Below are 19,967 nucleotides of genomic sequence, written 5' to 3' on the forward strand. Positions count from 1 at the left end.
TTCTATGCATAGTGCATGGGGACCTGATGATCTGTCTTTGTGATATGTTTTTGTATGAACAGACTTTTCGACTTTTCGGGGACAATAAAGATGATGATTATTATTATATCTACACATTTAAAAACGTGTCTGACCATCTCGACGGCAGGAACCGTACTCCCTCGAGTCGTCGTTGACGCGCACACAGAGTTGGAAGGCGGTCGGACCCATAAATGGGTGCGCCCTTATATCGGCATAGCAGTCGGATCAGTGGTTCTGGACAACCGGCTCTCCATAATTTCGTCGTTGTCAAGCGGAAACCTTGTATCTCCAAGTTTCAAATTTGTAAAGTAAAGCCCTGCTTCATCATTCAAGGCGGTCGCACAAAAGTAGTGAAAACAGCCGATCTACAAGCACACAACGCCTCGCGGTGCGAGGCGTTGTGTGCTTGTAGATCGGCTGTTTCCACCAGTTTAAATCATTTTTAAAATGATAAATGCAAAACGAACGGTTTTGGACATACAAGGTTTTCACCCGACAACGACGATATGCTGATCTACCCCCTTCTACAGGGTGAGAGCCACTGTTCTACAGCACATGCTGCTGATGACTCCACAGTGTCTCTGTGTTGTACTGTTTGCAGGGTGGATTACTCTATCTATTTGACCAGGACGTTCTGACTGTGTTTATCCAAACTAAGCTGATAAGTAATTGCTCATTAAATCATGATCATTAGAAGCCTAATAAGCTTGTAGAACGTAAGGGACCGCTTCACCCATTTTCAACGTATAGGCCTATATCTTCATGTATCTCTCTAATGCTTATTAAAAAAAAGAAAAAGAAAAAAAGAAGTCTAGCTCAAAAGCCTGCCTATCAATGATATCATCAGTTAACATTCGGTTTGCTTTCTTTTGTTATGCAAAAATGAAGAGAAAGACTGTTGTTTCTATTTAAATGTACACTAGGTCAGTGTTTCTCAACCTTTTTTCTCAAGCCTTCTCTTTATATGTTTTCTGTAATCCTCGCCGGGGTCCGGTTTTCGCGGAAAAATTACGTCATCATACACTACCGGCCAATCACAGCGAGGGTTATACACTGCCGGCCAATCACAGCGCATCTTGCTGACTTCTCAGCTTGCCTCAACAAAACAACAGCATATACCTATACTCGGGTGAAGGAGTCCGTTTCTCCGGAATGCCTGAAAGCACAGGAACCAGGGACCCCTCTAAAGATAGATCTCGGCGAGGTGGAGGCAGACGCGGGGGTGTGAGGCCCGGTCCGCGGCGAAAAACGGCCGAAAGACGCCGACGCAACCGCGGTTTGCTATAGAGCTACTGACCACTAGTTGAGCAACTTACACAGTATAGCTTTAAATCATTTTTAAAATGATAAATACAATACTGGCTTTCAAGCAGTTTCAAGGGGCCGGGTTAGGGTTATGGTTTAGCTAACCCTAACCCTAAACCTAACACTTGACCCTTCTCAGGGGCACACCAAAGCTCCCCAGGCACAGTTGTTGAGAAACACTGCACTAGGTAACTTTAAGACTATTGCTAATATAGGACATATATATCAGAAATGGTACCATATTATACCACGCATTTGTGAGGCCCAGCTGTATGAAGATACGGTTGAAAATAGGTGAAGTGGTCCTTAAACTTGGAGGTTTAGAGCCCTGAATTGATATTGAAAATAAAATGGGATTTGACTCCACATTTTCTCACAGCTGCCTTTGAAGAAAATGTGATTGTCTTTGCCAGGCAGGCAGGGAGGAAAAGACTGTGTCGTCTGAAATCTGGCCTCCACTAAGATTGTATTTATTTATTTATTTATACATATGGTAGGACTGTACAATGATGGCCAACATTATTATCGAGGGTCTTCAATAGGGTGTTCAGCAGCCCTAGGGCGTCCTCAAAGATACTGCAGGGGGTCTGACAAATCTTTGAGTGATAGGGACCTTATTAGAGTTTTTACATTAAGCATTTGAACCATTGCATCCCTATTCTGGGGGCGAACATTAGCCGGATATAGCAGATTTACAAGCTCACAACGCATCTTTGACGCGTTGTGAGCTTGTGGATCGGCTATTTTCGGCGAAGAGGTTTGATGTACAGGGGGGTAAAAGAGCAAACCAAGTGCCAAACCAAAGGGAAGGCCAAGTTCACAAAGAGAGGGTGTAAGTCAGGGGTCTTCAACGTTTTCAGGCCAAGGACCCCTTAGTTGAGAGAGATGAAGCAGGGACCCCCACAACCTTCTCATAAATTCCATATAGTTTCATCGTTTGACAGCACAATCTTCAGTGTATTTTGGATTCATGTCAATTTGTGTTTTCAGATATTTAACCACTTGAACCATCAATACTTGATAAAGTTGACCTTTCACTCTGTACTTAGTCTGCTCTTTTCCCCCTCTACACCAAAGCTCTTTGTCGAAAATAGCCGATCTACAAGCTCACAACGCCTCGCAGCGCGAGGTGTTGTGAGATTGTCGTAGATCTGCTATTTTTGCCTAAAGTTCTCAGAATAAAGACGCTAAGGTTCAAGTGGTTAACATAAAAAAAGAAAAAAAAAAGTTTCTATCACACAAAGATTTGGAGGACCCCCTGTAGTAACTCTGAGGACCCCCTAGGGGTCCCGGACCCCCTGTTGAAGACCCCTGGTGTAAGTAGTTAAATGGGTTGTATACTGTATAATTAATTATTCAGTATATTCTGGCACGGTTTTTCAGTGTTTTTTACATAATTTTCGAGGAACCATGAACGCACCACCGTCCACATATTATCAGATTACTTCGGGCCCGGCGTCACGGGGGGGCCTGGGGGTGCAAAGCCCCCTGAGTTGCAAGTTAGGCCCCCTCATTTTATATTCTATGTAAATTGTAAAGTCAAAAAAATATTGGCTGAATATTATTATTATCATAGAGATTACAATAACAGTATTGAAACACTGTTAATTATCTGATGATTATTATCAGCAGCTGACAGCAGCACAGCTCCCGTAATCCCCAATTTAAAATCACCTCAAACACAGGAAGAAGCCAGCACCATGGACAGATAGACAAAACGCGCAAAATAAATCCCAACACAAAACAGTTCGCAGGGTAAAGATGGACATCAGAAAGTGGTTTAAAAAATAAAGAAGACAGTGGCTACCTGTGCAACGGCAAGTAGGCTTAGCCCTGCCCTGTAGCAGCGGATTTCTCGTTTAATGAAGGGATCTGGCTGGAATAGCCTATGCAGTGATTACTGATCCTGCCTTTTGTTTTCATTTCGTGAGTTTAGTAGGCTATTGGTTATAGTTCTAATGCCGACAGGAGCCTTCACTGAAACGACATGCATGATATGCGTGACTGCGTCCATCAAGGAACATAATATGAAATTCTTACTATGGAAGGAATAGAACTATATCAACTTGACTGGTAAGTGTTGCAATTTAGCTGGCTAATTGCTTCTGCTGGTTTTATTTATCTGTCATGTCTGAGACAGACGCATAGGCTATTTTAGGCTATAGGCTTAATTCCTCTATCATTGTATTTGTATAATTGTAGAAAAAAAGTCTGCCGAACGCACATTGCATTCAGACCACGGAACTGTGGTGTTGCCAGGTTTTCTATTATAAGCGACTTTGGTCTTGTTTCTTGTAAAGTCTCTTGTTGCCAGGTTTGCTTATTATAAGTGACTTTGGTCTTGTTTTCCTGTCTTGTTACCAGGTTTGCTTATTATAAGCGACTTTGATTTTGTTTTCCTGTGTAGTTGCTTATTTGGCATTGCTTTCAAGATTAATTCTGAAACTAGCTGATGTAATACAGCTAAAGGGTGAAAATGGTTGCTTCTTTTGGGCTTGTTTTCATAGACCTGTTCACTTGTTTCACTCGCAGAAAATAAATGGGGGGTAACTTGCCCCCTCACAATTTTCAAAAGCCCCCTTAGTCATTTCATCCTGGATCCGGGCCTGGATTACTTCCAGGAACGGACAACGATTCGTCTTTTCTTTCACCTGGTAGAGAAAAATTATAACCGTGGCCATCCATGCTTTTTTTTTTTCTGGTCCGTAGAGAAGGGCTTGTTCAAGAACGCTATGTGGAGATAGATTATGAGATAAATCCATTTTCATAAACTAGAAGCAGTGATCTTCCGAGCACAGGTCTCCACCAGGCCAGGCGTCCTGGTGGTGCTGCTGTATAATAGGCCAATGTAAAAAGGGTGGCATATGTACTTCACCGTAGTCCTTTCATGGCAATCGGATGCTGCATGCATGATTTGAGGCATTGTGTTCCAAACATTTGTTTTGCTAAAGTCTACCTGCTGGTGGGGCTATAACAGGCCAATGTGAATAGGGTAGCATTTGTTCCTTGACATAGTGGGGATATGTGTGGCAAATTTCACGGTAATCGCAAGCTGCGTTAATTATGCTAATATTAGCCAATCAGGATGGAATATGAAATATCAGACGGATCAGACTTGATCACATGACTATAGAGATACTGTGTACTGATTTGTGTTATTTTTGGAGAAAATCTGAAGGAGTAATATCCAAAAATGTGTTCGGCCTAAAGGTGGCACTATAAAAGGCTGATGTGAAAAATGCAGAAAAAGGGTTTTTCCTTGGCCTCTAGGGAGTGCGCGTATAAAGTTTGAAACTGATCGGTGGAGTTATAGGTAAAACCACAAATCGGCCAGTTATAGCGACACCATGAGGCTGATTTAAAAAAAAATAACTGGCATTTCTTCCTCGGCCTAGTGGAAATGTGTGTGTGCGATTTCATGATAATTGCACTTTGCGTTTGTGATTGAGGCATTTGTTCAAAACGGCTCAATCCTACAAACTTTGGAAGCCAATCTTAGCCAATCAGGATGGAATATGGAAAATCAGACGGATCCATGTCGATCACATGACTTTCGAAATACTGCCTACCGATTTGTAGGATTTTTGGACAAAATCTGTAAGAGTAGTGTACAGAAATGTGTTTTGCAAACATCGGCCTCATGGTGGAGCTAGAACAGGCCCATTTGAAAAATGGTCAGAGGTTCTGAATTCACCCTTTGTTAGCCTTCTGGTTGGTCCCTGACTGACCAACCAGCAGGCTCTATCTGCCCTAGTTCTGCCTTTTTTATGTTGGATTTGTAAAAACATTTAAAAACATGCTGGGTCACTATACTACCACTGTGAAGCTCCATTTTACTGAAACCAAGTTTGAAATTAGAATTGAACACACAGAATAACAATACAAACTCAATTAAAATGGTAGTGGATGGAGTGTCCCACCGAATGTCCCAACAAGATACAGCAACCAATGTGTGTGAAGAGGGGCGGGACAACGGGCGGGACTTGACAAAGGGTCAATTGGCATCCAGGGAGTGTGTGTGCTCATTTTGGCAGCGACCGGGCCAACAGCGACTGAGATTAGGTGGTAACAAACTGCGAGGATGCACGCACGGACGGTCGCACGGACGGACACACGGACGCACGGACGGACGGAGGGGAAAACATACTCTCCCCCATGCCTTCGGCTAGTGGAGACAACAACATCTAGGCTAATTTTCCTACTTATATTGATACCGAATGACTGTCCATGGGGTCTATTATAGGCCAGTCAATCTAAGCTAAAAAGGGGCATGACCCAAAAGAAATTGCAATAGTAATCATTCAGGTTTTTTTTATGATCCTTCGGGTCATCCGAAACACATGTTAAAAATCTTCCAAAATATTCTTAGTGGATCAAGGTAAATTCGGGGCGTTCAAGTTTGGGTCCCTTCACTTACTATACAGGAAAAAAGACCCCCCAAAAAAACTTCTTTAAAGGACCTACACCATGCTTTTAAAACTCTATTTTTTGTATAAATATATGCTCAAAATTGAGTCTTAGACAGGTTTTAACCCTCAACAAACACTCTGACCATTCCTTTTGTTTCTTCTAGCTCTGCTATAATGAGGCTCTCCAGAGGCTCTCCAGCTGCAATACCAATAATGTATAAAAATGTATGAAATATAAACCATAAAACTGTCTCCGCGACTCACAAATGGGTCCCGACCCAGTGTTTGGGAAACAGAGGGAAGCATCCATTTCATAGTAAAGTCGACGTTCAGAATCACTGATTGTAGGCTATATTCTTCACTGCATACTACGTATCACTCACGGTAGAACAATGTTTATTTTGGCGATAATGAACCAAGGACATCATAGCCTAGTATAGAACAGTGGTTCCCAAACTTTTTGACCGCGAGCTCCGGGGGCTCCGGGGCGCTCGCCCCGCTCGCGCAGCCCGAGACGGTGCACCTCCGTCGGGCTGCGGAGCTCCACACCCACCCGGCCCGCGCCTCCGGGGCTTGTGACGTCACATGCGTCAACTCTCAGAACAGCACTGTTCTGAGAACCCGTGGAAAGCTTTTCAACTCTGCCTTCCCAAAAACAGAGAAAGACACAATGGTCAGAAATAGGACTTTGTGAGGATAGAAGGTACCAGTGGGACCCCAAAAAAAGGTTTTAAAATAGAAAAAGTGAAAATTCATGGTGTAGGTCCTTTAAGTAGCATGTGAGGGGTCAAACTAGGGGGTTTTCATGATTCTTAATCTATTGCAAGCATTTGTTTTGCACGAAAAACATTCCTCGGGCCAAAAACTAACCCACAATAATGTTGTAGTGATGGTTTAGTGATGAGCCATCACTTTTCACACTTTTGTGGGGTCCATTTCTAGCCCAAGGAATGTTTTTCGTGCAAAACAAATGCTTGCAATGGATTCAGAATCATGAAAAACCCCTTGTTAGACCCCTCACATGCTACTTAAAGAAGATTTGTTGAGGTATTATTTTCCTGTATAGTAAGTGAAGGGTCCCAAACTTGAACCCCCTGAATTTACAATTTTTAACATGTGTTTTGGATGACCCTAAGGATCATATAAAGCCTTGAACCATTACTATTGCAATTTATTTTGGGTCAAACCTCAGATTGACTTGACTATTAGGCTGAACACCCTCCTGTTGTCCATTTTCCCCATGCAGAACCCAGCAGCCCTCATAGCATAGTGGAGTCCATAAGCCTATCACTTTTACACTATTTGTTCATGAATGTGTTACTAGTTGTCATTACTAACACATCCATGCAGTGGTTGTCCAACACGAGCCACCACAGTCTTGACTGTACTGGCCAATGACAGCGCGTCTTTTCCGCATAACAGTGCATCTATTTAGCAGACTAAGGTGGCTTGTGTGGGACAACCAAGGCATGGGTGTGTGTACAATCCCGGAACAGTAACTTGATGCTGAAGTCCTCTTTTTACCGTTGAGCTAATAGAGCCTGTTTGCTTGCTCAGGGGATAAACTGAATCTTGACCATCGGGTCAAAATCAGATCCTAGGTGAGACATGACCTTTGACACGATCTAAATGTCTCAATAGAAGAGCAGGGAGACAAAAAGTGTGTGTGTGTGTGTGTGTGTGTGTGTGTGTGTGTGTGTGTGTGTGTGTGTGTGTGTGTGTACACTTCTGATGTTGAATTCCAGCTCCTTCACTCCAGTCGTCGATCTAGATCAGTGGTTCTCAACCTTTTCAGGCCGCAACCCCCAAAATAATCATATTTTAACTGGGAACCCCTCCACCCTGACGAGCACTAAGAGTTGAGGCATGTTGTGAGAATGTAGATAGGCTATTTTCAAAATTTCTGCCTCTATATATTTGACAATTTGGCCAATGTTTAATTTGTCATTTTAAGGTATTGAAAAGTCCTTAAATTGTCACTTTAGAAATGAAAGTGCAGGTACCCTCAATACACTTAAACTTAATTTTGGTGTGTTTACTGTTGAGTGAGAAAACAATGTTGCACATTAAGTTAATGATCTGGGGACCCCCCAAAATAATTTGGGGACCCCCCTGAGGGTCCCAACCAACAGGTTGAGAACCACTGATCTAGATGGAGAACAAAAAGCAATGCTTGCCTGCAGCCACTGCACTACCAAACAAAAGCTACAGTAGCATGAGCTGATGCACTATGCCCATGTAATAGCACTTAAGCTTGTGTGTCTGCGTTAGTGCGTGTGCGCGTGCGCGTGTGTGTGTGTGTGTGTGTGTGTGCGTGCGTGCGTGCGTGCGTGCTTGCGTGCGTGCGTGCGTGTGTGTGTGCGTGCGTGCATGTGCGAGTGCGTGCGCACAGCACTCCTGTTGAGAGTGGTGTGCCAAATTGCTACGAATTAACGTGACATCAGTTAACCTTCTAAGCATTACTACTGTAGGAAGCAGCATTTAATAGGACATAATGTTTCATGTTACACCAGTCCTAAAACAGGTCATTAACTGTCTTAACTGCAGGACTTCTAGGTCAAGGTCATATGTCGTTTTGTCCACATGTAGAAAAACTCCTGCCTTCCATGTTGGTTGGGTTGTTGTTATTACAACAACCCAGGGGCATCAATTGGGTATGGCAGGGGTATGCAGCTGCCATACCCTGGGTCCAGGGGGGAAAATAAAAGCTAGTTTTAAATATAAATCCATGAATGTCTCTTTGTCTATCTGTGCTGGTTATTATGTTGTTAAATTACAGTAAAATAACTACAAATGCAAAATGTAACAAAATGGTCACTTTTAACAAGGTATTATAATTATATTCTCCAGACTTGTATTCTCCCCATCTTGACAAAATGGTAGCCTATATTCCCAGGTTCCGCAAGTCAGCTGCACAGGTGCAATTCATTATTGTTAATTGTGGCACGTTTACGTTTACAGGTTTACATGCCAAGTTTAGCTGCACTTGAACAACCGTTCCAGGCTGCCATATCCAGCCCAAGAAACCGTAGAAACGGGGGAGAATAAAATGTACTTCTTAAAATAAATGTATCATGCCTTGTTGCTAAGGTATGGCAACATGACTGGTGTCTTGCACGCGCGCCTTCCATGTTGCCATACCTTAGCTTTTTTCTGAACTGACATCACTGCAACAACCCATGTTGTAATAACAGCAAAGTTATTATCTCTTCAAATTCAGAAATAGCTTTGTGGATCTGCATTTTTTTTTTTTGTTTATCTCATGATTTTTGTAACAGTGCCAACAGTGCCAATTGCCTAAGCTGTAATCCTGGGCGCTGCTCTCCCTCTGCCAGGGTGGACTGCTCACATGAGGAGTGAGCAGGTTGCTTTTATATCACCTGACAGGGGGATCTTCCCCGGTCCGCGTATAGCGCGTGGAAGAAACACATTATTCCAACCAGTTCCTTTCCCCTCGACAGGCGCCCCGGCAGGCCTGGCCAGTGGGAGGCAGCATAGAGACCAGGATTACTGCATGTTGTTTGTGAGGGCACCTACCCTAGGGACAGGGGGAGAACATGCAAACTCTAGACAGAAAGGCCCTTTCGCCAACCCCACCTAGGGTGTGGGCACTGATGATGCTGAGGAGAGAACACACCCCCAGCGCCCCCAGTGTGAGGCGACAGCGCTACCGACTACTACTACTACTAAAAATCAAAATAGAGCTTAGGTGTGATTTATTATTATGTTTTCAATTCTAGCAGACTCCTGCCATCCAGGATGGTGTTTTTAACAGCAAATATTTGCATACAGCATAAAGCAGAGCATCATGATCACAGCTCTCTACTGCTGCAGTGGAACTGAATGATCCATCATCCAGTTTATTATATGCAAAACTATACTTTAGCTATTGAAAATAGCAGATATACAAAGCTCAACAAGCACAACATTTTGAAGAATTGAAAATTGCAAACCTTTGAATAGACTATATATATCTAGGCCAAACACATGTCATTGTGGGCATCCTTGACATGAAAAAGTTTGAGAACCACTGATTTGGAAGAAGGATTTAGAAGACATTTATAGAATCGGGTAAAATATATTCAAAGACTTGCACACATGTTTTTTTTTCAAAAATAGTAAATCTACAAGCGCACAGCGTGGCAGTCGCTGCGAGATCTACAAACTGCGAGCTTGTAGATCTGCAATTTTTCACTATTTAAAGCATAAAATATTGGTTAAAGTAATAATTTTGTTCCCAGTCTAAATGCATTAAATGTCATTTGAAAGTGGTGAAAATACAAGCTTATAGGTTACAGATTGTAGATTGCTAGTAGTGGGACCTTCTCCAAGAAACATTCATTGAACTGGACCACCACAGCTACAGTCCTTGTCACAAGGTCATGCAAACTGTAGGTAACTTCATTTTCTTCCAGCCGTGTAGGACAATAGACCTTTTTTTAAGTGTGCCTGCTATGCAATAGCAAAACACTTATTGTAATCCGCCATACTTAATAATAATAATAACTAGAAGAGAAAATTTCTAAGAAATTTTAAGTGTGCCTGCAGCTCGCTAAGTCTGTGCAACCTTGTGTAGCGGTTGGTGTTAGCATTAGCGTTATTTCATTTGACGCAACCCGCGTGTCTGTATGACAAACGGTTCACGAGATCAAGGGTCACTTCCTGTTTGGTGAGGGGCACTTCCTGTTTGGCGAAATAGGCCCCAATTAAGGTCATGGACGATTAATGAATTAAAGCTGCAAGCAGCGATGACCAGGCCCTCGCAGCTCTACCCACGTCACAAGGCCAGCAGCCAATCAGAAACCAAACAGGAAGTCAGCCATTTCGACTAATTAGTGGCGTTTTGGAGCATTTTTGGCCGTTATCACGGGTCGCACTTTAACGACAGTTTTTTGAGAAAAAATTGTTTTGTGAGAAAAAAAATTTGAGAAAAAAACTTTTTTGAGAAAAAGACATTTTGAAAAAAAAATTGTGAGAAAAAAAAATCTTGAGAAAAAAAAGTGAGAAAAAAAAATGTTGAGAAAAAAATAATTTTGAGAAAACAATTTTGAGAAAAAAAATTTTTGAGAAAAAAAGATTTGAGAAAAAAAAATTTTGAGAAAAAAATGTTGAGAAAAAAAAAATTTTGAGAAAAAAATGTTGAGAAAAAAAATTTTTAGAAAAAAAATTTGAGAAAAAAAAATTTGAGAAAAAAAAAATTTTGAGAAAAAAAAATTGAGAAAAAAAAATTTTGAGAAAAAAAAATTTTGAGAAAAAAATTTTGAGAAAAAAAAATTTGAGAAAAAAAAATTTTGAGAAAAAAAAATTTTGAGAAAAAAAAATTTGAGAAAAAAAAAATTGAGAAAAAAAAAATTTGAGAAAAAAAAAAATTGAGAAAAAAAAAATTGAGAAAAAAAGAAAAGGTATGACACCAGCCGCAAGTCTGTACGACAAACGGTTCATGAGTTATAGAGGCACTTCCTGTTTGGTGAAGGGCACTTCCTGTTAAAGAGGGGGCGAGGCTTAATCAATTCCAGCTCATCCCTATTGGTCGGAAAAAGACCAAAGTTGTGTGAGCATTTTACATTTTAAATGACGTTGCTAGGCAAAAATATGGCAGAGTTATGTGGCGCCAAAGTTTCTGGGTTTTTTTCGGAGTCCCCCATTCTAAGTCAATGGGGTTTTTGGGCGTCGTTTTTTGCGAATTACATCGCAATCGTAAAGCGGATCGGAAAGAAAAGTAATAGCACACCATTCCCGGCCGAGCCGCACATTTTGATGTATATATTGCGGGGGTGGCGTAAATCTTGCGTCAGTTATTACGTGCCGAAATTTCCCCCATTCTAAGTCAATGGGGTTTTTGGGCGTCGTTTTTTGCGAATTACGTCGCCATGGTAACGCGGATCGGAAAGAAAAGTAATAGCACCCCATTCCCGGCCGAGCCGCACGTTTTGATGTATATATTGCGGGGGTGGTGTAAATCGTGCGGCAGTTATTACGCGCCGAAATTTGCCAGAACATGACTTACTGACTGACTTACTTAAGTATGGCGGATTACAATAAGTGTTTTAAGTATGGCGGATTACAATAAGTGTTTTGCCATTGCATTGCATGGCAGGCACACTTAATAATAATAATGATCCCACAAATTTCGGCACGTAATAAGTGCCGCACAATTTACGCCACCGCCGCAATATATACATCAAAACGTGCGGCTCGGCCGGGAATGGTGTGCTATTACTTTTCTTTCCGATCCGCGTTACCATTGCGACGTAATTCGCAAAAAACAACGCCAAAAAACCCCATTCACTTAGAATGGGGGAAATTTCGGCACGTAATAACTGCCGCACGATTTACGCCACCGCCGCAATATATACATCAAAACGTGCGGCTCGGCCGGGAATGGTGTGCTATTACTTTACTTTCCGATCCGCGTTACCATTGCGACGTAATTCGCAAAAAACGACGCCCAAAAACCCCATTGACTTAGAATGGGGGACTCCGAAAAAAAACCAGAAACTTTGGCGCCACATAACTCTGCCATTCTTTTGCCTAGCAACGTGATTTAAACTTTAAAATGCACACACAACTTTGGTCTTTTTCCGGCCAATAGGGATGATTGATTAAGCCCCGCCCCCTCTGTAACAGGAAGTGTCCTTCGCCAAACAGGAAGTGCCTCTATAACTCATGAACCGTTTGTCGTACAGACTCGCGGCTGGTGTCATTTTTCTCAATTTTTTTTTCTCAATTTTTTTTTTTCTCAAATTTTTTTTTCTCAATTTTTTTTTTCTCAAATTTTTTTTTTCTCAAAATTTTTTTCTCAAATTTTTTTTCTCAAAATTTTTTTTTCTCAAATTTTTTTTTTCTCAAATTTTTTTTTCTCAATTTTTTTTTCTCAAATTTTTTTTTTCTCAAATTTTTTTTTCTCAAATTTTTTTTTCTAAAAAAAATTTTTTCTCAAATTTTTTTTTCCCAAATTTTTTTTCTCAAATTTTTTTTTCTCAAATTTTTTTTTCTCAAATTTTTTTTCTCAAATTTTTTTTTCTCAAATTTTTTTTTCTAAAAAATTTTTTTTTTCCTCAAATTTTTTTTTTCTCAATTTTTTTTTTTCAAAATTTTTTTTCTCAATTTTTTTTTCTCACAATATTTTTTTTCTCACAATTTTTTTTTCTCAAAAAATTTTTTTTTCTCAAATTTTTTTTCTCAATTTTTTTTTCAGGAAGTGCCCCTCACCAAACAGGAAGTGACCCGTTTTCTCGTGAACCGTTTGTCGTACAGACATGTGGGTGGTGTCATATGAAGAACAATAATGTTAAAGTTTATGCACAAAAATGCTAATGTTAATAACGCTAATGCTAACACCAACCGCTACACAAGGTTGCACAGACTTAGCGAGCTGCAGGCACACTTAAAATTTCTTCGAAATTTTCTTTTCTAGTTTCACTCTCTCTCCACTGCAGTCATATTGATATGAACCAATAGGGCAAACCCAGGTGAGCCACATGAGCCTTTATCAGTCACCAGAAGCAAGAACACACACACACACACACACACACACACACACATGCGCGCGCGCACACACACACACACACACACACACACACACACACACACACACACACACACACACACACATACACACACACACACACACACAGAAACACACACACAAACACGTGCCAGGAATGTGATTACGGAATTACGGAATTATCACGTCCACTAGGGCATTAACGAAAAAGTCGACTCAGTCGACTTCATTAAGTGTGCCTGCCATGCAAAGCAATGGCAAAACACTTATTGTAATCCGCCATACTTAAGTAAGTAAGTAAGTTCCTTGCAAATTTCGGCACGTAATAACTGCCGCACGATTTACGCCACCGCCGCAATATATACATCAAAACGTGCGGCTCGGCCGGGAATGGTGTGCTATTACTTTTCTTTCCGATCCGCGTTACCATTGCGACGTAATTCTTAAAAAACTACGCCCAAAAACCCCATTGACTTAAAATGGGGGAAATTCCGGCATGTAGTAACTGCCGCAAGATTTACGCCACCGCCGCAATATATATATCAAAATGTGCGGCTCGGCCGGGAATGGTGTGCTATTACTTTTCTTTCCGATCCGCGTTACCATGGCAACGTAATTCGTAAAAAACTACGTGCAAAAACCCCCTTTGAATGGGGGACTCTGTAAAAAATCCAGAAACTTTGGCTCCACATAACTCTGCCATACTTTTGCCTAGCAACGTGATTTAAACTTTAAAATGCACACACAACTTTGGTCTTTTTCCGGCCTATAGAGATGAGCTGTAATTGATTAAGCCCCGCCCCCTCTGTAACAGGAAGTGCCCTTCGCCAAACAGGAAGTGCCTTTACATCTCATGAACCGTTTGTCGTACAGATACGTGGATGGTTTCATGTGACTTGATTAAGAGTCCTTAACCTTAATTGGGGCCTATTTCGCCGAACAGGAAGTGCCCCTAACCAAACAGGAAGTGACCCTTTATCTCGTGAACCGTTTGTCGTACAGACGCGTGCGTGGCGTCAAATGACTTGATTAAGAGTCCTTAACCTTAATTGGGGCCTATTTAACCAAACAGGAAGTGCCCCTCACCAAACAGGAAGTGACCCTATATATCGTGAACCGTTTGTCGTACAGATGCGTGGGTGGTGTCAAATGACTTGATTAAGAGTCCTTAACCTTAATTGGGGCCTATTTAGCCAAACAGGAAGTGCCCCTCACCAAACAGGAAGTGACCCTATATCTCATCAACCGTTTGTCGTACAGACGCATGGGTGGTATCATACGACTTGATTAAGAGTCCTTAACCTTAATTGGTGCTTCCTTCGCCAAACAGGAAGTGCCTTTTGCCAAACAAGAAGTGCCTCTATATCTCATAAACCGTTTGTCGTACAGTCGATAATGTTAAAGCTAATGCAAAAAATGCTAATGTAAAAAAATCTAATGCTAATCTAACGCTAATGCTAACACCAAAATAAATCTAACACTAATGCTAACACCAACCGCTACACAAGGTTGCACACACTTAGCGAGCAGCAGGCACACTTAAAATGTCTTAGAAATTTTCTTTTCTAGTTACACAAGTCGACTCCCACCAGAGAAAGTCGAAAGTCGAATTTGAAAAAAAAAAAAAAAAATCTATTGTGAAAATAGCCGATCTACATGCTCACAACGCCTCACGGTGTGAGGCGTTGTGAGGCGTTGTGAGCATGTAGATCAGCTATTTTCACAATTTCTGCCTATATATTTGACAATTTGGCCAATGTTTAATTTGTCATTTTAGGGGTATATAAAAGTCCTTAAATTGGCACTTTAGAAATGTGAAGATACCCTCTATACACTTAAACGTTATGTTGGTTTGTTTACTGTTGAGTGAGAAAACAATGTTTCACATTAACAATTTTGCTGCCATTTTAAACATAGCTCTAGTAAGCAGCTGCCAAATTGTCCTTACCTTTTAACGTGGGCACGCGCACGCATCGTGCACAATCTGTGTGCGACTCATCTAGTAGACTGTAGACTCGGTGACAAGCTTTCGAATAAAAAAACCCCCATTGAAATAGACATATCCGTTGCCACGCTGTATCCCTGCTTATCCGCCAGTGTTTACATGAAAAAACATTGAAAAAAAGCCAACTGTGCGTTATGGTAACAAGTGGACACGTTCGCGCACAAAACGCACGATATGTGCGGGGATCATAATCCAGGCGTGTAGAGACTGGATCAAAGTTTCCAAACGCAAAAATCCGATTGAAAAACGAGCGTTCCATTGCCGAGTAGCGTTCTCTTCTGTTACACTGTAAACCAACGGAGGCGGGACTATGGCCCAGGCTACGGAAAGCTAGATCCGGTCCAGACTGGAAATGACCGGATACAGTTAGGGGGGCGGGCCTAAAGAGACAGAATCAGCGAAAATCTGCAATAATACTTTTAATCCTTTCATAATGATTAAAGCTAATTAAACTTCCGGGTTCGACGGGCATGGCACCGCGGTACAGCGGGAAATCTACGGTTTCTACGGGCATCGCCCAGAATGAGTTAAGTTAATCATCTGGGGACCCCTCAAAATAGTTGGGGGGTCGTGTGTGATGTGATGACATCATCAAACGATAAAGTCGACTTCAACTCAACTGTTTACTGAGTCGAGTCGACTTGCAAAAATCACAAGTCGTTAATGCCCTAACACACACACACGTGCCAGGAACGTGATAGGAATTACGGAATTATCACGTCCAGGGACGTGTTACCATGGTTACCAGGTGAACAGGCGCTGCTGCGGCCGCTGGTGAGCGAAAAGAAACGTCATATCCCATGATGCAACTGGGCAGTGAATGGCGGCACTCTGTAGCCAAATGATTACAAAAATAATGGCATCCCGAGTGTTAGAAAGATTACAATGGTTAAAGATTACTTTAACCATTGTTTTATGCTTTAACGTTAATGCTCTAAGTGCTGCGAGCTTGTAGATCTGCTATTTTTTTTGAAAATCATGAAATAGTGTGCACATCTTTGAACATACTTTTTTTTTTTTTTTATGTCTTTTATCCCACGATTTTTGCAACCCATTTTTCTCACCCGGTGACTACCTAACCTGTAGTCCTGGTTTCCGCTCTCCCCCTGCCGCGCCAGGGGACATTGGGGGGCACCCGGCTGGCTAGGGATAGTATAGAAACCAGGACTACTGCATGTTTTTGTGTGAGGGCCTATGCCCAAGGAGACACGGGGAGAACATGCCAACTCACCACAGAGAGGCCCCATCGCCAACCCCACCTAGGGTGTGGGTGCTGATGACGCGGGTGGAGGAACACGCCCCCAGCACCCACAGCTTTCCCCGGCAGGAATCGAACCCAGGACCTTCCAACTGTGAGGCGAAGTGCTAACCACTGCACCACCGTGCCCCTTTTTTTTTTAAAGTGAACATTTGTAATTAGAGATGGGGTCAGCGGCCAATTACATATAAAAAATATATAAAAATATTGAAATCTGCAATTGTTTTGTAGCTAAAGCATAAAATAATGGTTAAAGTGATAATGCGTTCCCGGTCTTAAAGGGATATTTCACTTTCAACAGGGAAACAGCTTATGGGCTTCTCTCCACATACACATCCATTGTAACTTAAAACTTCATTTTACCATGATAGATTCATTAAAAACACCCATTATTGTTTCTGGTGAATCATTTTACCCTCCTAATACGTGAGCAGGCCGTGTTTTTTCCATAACTTTTTTCATTTATTTTTAATAATTATTTTGGGAAAATGGAAAAAAATGACATACAAAAAATAATTATTAAAAATAAATGAAAAACGTTATCGAAAAAACACGGCCTGCTCACATTAAGAGGGTAGTATGAGTCACCAGAAAAAATTGTGTTTTTAATGAATCTATCACGGTTAAAATGAAGTTTGAAGTTACAATGGGTGTGTGTGAGGAGAAGCTCTGGGGAGTTCATAAAAGCCTGATTAGACGATAAAATGACCAAAAGTTTTTTGAAAGTGGAATATCCCTTTAATGGGTTGAAAGGACAATATCAGTCAGGAGAAGCAGGGATGAGTGTTTTCAATGAGTCTAACATGGCTAACATAGACATGAACATGACCCCAGAAATGTTTTAAGGGGGTAGTTAACCCAGAAAATGGGTGAATTGGGTTTGGGTGAACTGAATGGTTAATTAAAACTAAAAAAAAAAAATAATAATAATAATAAAGTACATATACTACTTTTGCTGATATGAACAATAAGGCCATCACATGCTTGGCACTCTCAATAAGGTCTCAAATCTCAAGTATGTACATTTTCATTGTAACTCAAAAGGCCTCAGGAACAGAGAGAAAAACCTGCCATGGCTCACTGGAGTGGATGTCTCAGTTAAAATGTGTGTTTTAAAGCACCATGATAAAGACATTTATGTCTTGATAAAGACTAAGTAGATGTACTTTGATACTGTCTTTGATAAATACTAAATAGATGTACTTTGATACTGTCTACAAATGCCTATCGCTGATGGCTAATGATTGCAGGGAAGCTTATACGGTATGGTTTCACCACCTCTGGGATATTAAACTGATGCAGATTAAATAATTAATCCCTAAGTAGTTTACAGTGTAGTTAGAACAGATAAGGGGCATCTTCACAAACAAGGCAAACACGCATGTAAACTCCTGCATCCCATAAACTAACTTTTACACTAATGTGGTCGATACCTAGTACCAATCCGATGTGTGTAATTTAAAGATGCAGTGCCAAGACCCCCCCCCCCCCCCCCCCAACCCTAGGGTTATACTAGGAGGAAGATGTTTTCCAGTTCATTAAAGGGGTACTGTCACCTAAAGGGGTACTGTCACTTTAAAAAGTCATCTTAAAATATGAGTTAATATTTGTATGATGTCATTGCGGGAATGCGCAAATATAAGCCAATCAAAGGAATTGACTGTACTTAGACTACTTACTGTACTGGTCAGCTGATGTTGGGGAGCGAGGGGCGGATTACAATGTGACATGAGTTTCAGACTATTTCAGACCGTTTTTGGAGAGACATGTGGAGCTACTGTATCATACTATTATTATTTCGGGGCGTGTCAGCAGGCCTTTAAGTATGGCTTGTGGGTGGTGACCCAGTTTAAGTTAGCCGCACCCACAGTGTTGGGTGTATGGTAAAAGGGGAGGGGTGATTATATGATGTCATTAACTCAGTGTTTTTCAGTCTGGCCTTTTGACTCAGAGGCTCTCAGCTTTCAGGAAGTAACCAACAATACACAGGGAAGGCAAATTTGCATATTAAAAACGATGATTATAATGTGCATATTCCTACCCTGGCATTTGGTCTTTGTGTCCTCAACAATATTAGAATGTAAAAGGCCTAGTTGCCTTGCCCGATGAAATGACGAAACCGTCTGTTTTATAAAAAGAAATAAACTCTAGAACTATGCAGCTGTTGCCGCCTGCATCTATAAATACACAAATATCCAAATATATTAGCATATCAGTGTCCAGACATCTCTGGTGCGTAATAAAATACAGGCCATTTTAGACACTGAAAGGATGGAAATGATTACAGTGACGGTATCGCTACCAAGGGTAATATTCTTGGGAAAAAGATCCGATAGGATGACACAATAACAGCTCATCTGCATTAGTGTTATTGGTCCAGAAATAAATGGTCTCCCGGAGAGACATGGATTCATATCTTGGCTGTTATTCCGATACCAGGATTGGACAAGGTGCTGATACTGCTATACCAATCTGATAACATGTGATTTATCACATTATATTTCATTTACAGTAATATTTTGAATGTGTCAGCTGATGTTGCACAACAGTTTTATAATGTGTACACTGAATATTTACGTTATGTTTTTATGAAATTGTAGCTTCACTGGATTCTGTTTTACATATTTGTTTTATTCCTAGATCAACGTTTTAAATTTTTTTATTTCAAGGACCCATCATAAAGGGCTTTGCAGACAAGCGCGATTTTTCGCACAGAAAAAACAGACAATTTCATTTTTTTTTAAAGAAACCAATGATTCTCTATGACCTCATGCACACCTGTGTGGCAAGTAGGGCTGTCTTCAAAAATTCGACGAATCGACGCGTCGTTTTAAGCCCCCGGAATCGACGCCAATTGTTTGAGTCGAGCCGTCAAAAATATATAATTTTTTATCACACCGGTGCGGTATGAGAGCGCTGGACTGTCATGTTCTTCCTATTTAGTCCATACTTCCTACTGCTTGCAACTAGACTTAAAAATAAAACCAGTTCACGTGACTTGAAAGTTGCCTTGATCATATAACAAGGTGCTCTTATTTTGAAGTTAACTGCTTTGAGAGGAAATGCGTCGACGTGTTGTTATTCTACTTGTTAAAGCTGACCAAGAAGCAGCAGCGCGATGCGCTTTCACTTTCACTCACTGTCGCTGAGTGTGGCTCTGTGGTGGTGGTCTAAGGCAGAGGACTGCGGTGGAGTAGAGGACTTCTTAAAAAGTTTTAGATTATGACAATTTGCTTGCATTGTGATGCAGCCGTGTGCCGTTCTGCATCGACGCAGTGATGTTACATTATTGTTACCTTTAGCCTACTTTGGTGTTGTTTTTCCTCCTGAAGGAACAGGGCTAAATCGTTAGCATGCTAGCGCTTTAGCCCTGTTCCTTTAGCCTTGGAGAGGCATAAAATCATTACATCCAGGCAGTTTTCAAAGCAGAGAATCCACCAATCATATGTGTTTTACAACAGC

The 19,967-nt window shown here is 41.2% G+C and overlaps 1 protein-coding gene across 3 annotated transcripts in view; it reads right to left on the minus strand.

The window, feature by feature from the left end:
• LOC308282517 (glutamate receptor 2-like) overlaps nucleotides 1-19,967 on the minus strand; it is a gene marked incomplete at its 3' end in the record, with an annotated part of 189,786 nt that overhangs the window by 143,205 nt on the left and 26,614 nt on the right. The gene's annotated exons all lie outside the window — the stretch shown is intronic.

This window comes from Nannobrachium achirus (assembly GCF_963921795.1).
Source record: "Nannobrachium achirus genome assembly, chromosome: 3".
Taxonomy (NCBI): domain Eukaryota; kingdom Metazoa; phylum Chordata; class Actinopteri; order Myctophiformes; family Myctophidae; genus Nannobrachium; species Nannobrachium achirus.